Here is a 2,126-nt window from a genome sequence, read left to right on the forward strand (position 1 = left end):
CACTAATAAAATCCTAATGTGTGTAGCCTTTAGGCCTGATATGTCAGCCGCATGCATGGCAATGTGCAATAACCTAGCCTAGACACACTGATCTATCAGTTTTGGTCATCAAATAATATTTTTTCTTTTGTTGATTTTGTGTCTTAGTAAGGTAGTAGCCTATACGTTTGTGATGTAGTAGAGGTTGTAAGAGGCATTTTGTTAAATTTATAGGCAACACAGTTAAATGTATAGGCAGTCCAGTTGACCAATAACATGGCTGTTTGAATTTGAAATGAAGTGGGCGGATCTGTGCACCTTTCGAGCAAAACGTGGTGTGTGAGCAAACATTAACGTTATTTTATACAGTCTATGCTTGTAACTTTATTTGCAAGACAGATGGACTGTAGAGACCAGAAAATGCATACGTTTACGGTCCGTATAAGATTACAGGTTTGTCCAAATTAAAGATACCATAAATTTCCTTCGGTAGTCTTTGGAGAAGTTAAATTGATGGCTTAGCAATCTTTCAAGAGTTTGTTTTTATACTTGCTAGTACAAGCTAGCAATGCCAGATCACGTTAGCTAATTTAGCTAATGTTAACGTCATACACGTCGACCCAGAACCCTATCAAGAAGAAAACTACATTAGCCTGCTTTGTGTTTGTGGGATTATTGACAAGCGTTGGCTAGCACTAACGTTAGACAAACTATGATGGAAGAAAGTGTGTTCTTTATAAAGCAACGTTTGCCTAAAGTTCACCAATGTTCTTTAATATTATGTGTGGTGTAGGCTACCTCACAGAAAGGAGGATGGTGCTAGGCTAGTCACACTTCACATTCATTAGGCATGCTAATGACATTGTAGCTGTTTTTTTCTTTAATCGTGGAGACATCTTTTAAAATGAGTCTACAGGACAAATTACATGCATTTTATGAAGTAGAACGTTTTTTTCCCACCATTGATATTAGAGGGGGAATTAAACCTGGTGTTCTACTAAGTTAGTGCTATGAAGCTTAGGCTACATGATTGATATTATGCCTTGGTTTATGCAATAGATTTAGATTTTTTTTAATTATTCGTGTTTGACAGAGCATTCAAGTTAATTTCATGGTATTGTTTGTAATTTACCTAGTTTTAATCTGTAGCCTAACTATGTTTTTTACAGGTGTTCCTGGACAGTTTTAAACCAAGATGTCTGAACGCCTCAAATAATCAGCAGTAAAGGTAAATATTCTTCATCCAGGACCTTGCCCCATTACTCAAGCCAAAATGCAACCTAGGGTCTTTTTGTGAATGTACCGGAGTCAAACTTTCGTTTGAAAGCATAATTAAGTCAGAAGCACCACCATTAAAGCTTGACTGTATTGTCGTTTCTGGGTCAAATGCCATTTTGAATGGGAGTCATAGGGGCAGAACTATTTTGATACATGATTTTGATTCATGCATCAAAATAGTAGGCTAGTGCCCCTACGACTCCCATTTAAAATGCCATTTGACCCGAAAACGATAATAGGGTTGTATTGGAAACAAAGGAATCTAAGGTAATCAAATGCAGAAAACTGGGTGGTTGCACTCATATCGGTGCCAAGGTGCACAACGCTTTAAGGAAAGACTACCTGGCCAGGTCTACCCATACCAGGATGGCAAACAGATGGTGTCAATACCAATTTGACCCATAAAAAGTAAATGTCAAATAGGTACAGATAATCTGTATTAATCTCATCATTGCCAATGGATTTCTGTGTAAAATATTGTTTATCTTGTAAAATGTTGTCCATCTTCTTTCTGTTCACAGACAACAGAGACAAATTCTCTAATACCAAGGTCAATGCATTTGACTGCTGTCCAGCCCCGGGTTTCCACCGAAAACTTTATAGGCGGGTCAATATAGGGTTCAACGTCAAAAAAATTGATACAAAAGTTTTTTTATGGATTCTGGTACTGTTGGACATGCTAAATAACATACTAAAAATCTAGTAAAATCTGACCTTGGGAAAGGGGTCATTTTCAAAATGGCTGTCAACAGGTTAGAATGGCTATATCTCAATTACTATTCAGCCTACAGGGGTGAAATTGATATCAAATGATGGTCAAATTAAACAAGAATAGGACTTTAAATGTTAAAATTGAAAATGTTTCAATG

At 36.8% G+C, this 2,126-nt stretch overlaps 1 long non-coding RNA gene across 1 annotated transcript; it reads left to right on the plus strand.

Moving 5' to 3' along the window:
• Nucleotides 1-324: 324 nt before the first annotated feature.
• Nucleotides 325-1,888, plus strand: LOC125303822. The gene is made up of 3 exons (XR_007195116.1): nucleotides 325-432; nucleotides 1,149-1,207; nucleotides 1,779-1,888. It is a non-coding gene; the product is annotated as an uncharacterized LOC125303822 (long non-coding RNA).
• Nucleotides 1,889-2,126: the final 238 nt, after the last annotated feature.

The sequence above is a fragment of the Alosa alosa genome, chromosome 11, assembly GCF_017589495.1.
Source record: "Alosa alosa isolate M-15738 ecotype Scorff River chromosome 11, AALO_Geno_1.1, whole genome shotgun sequence".
NCBI lineage: Eukaryota > Metazoa > Chordata > Actinopteri > Clupeiformes > Clupeidae > Alosa > Alosa alosa.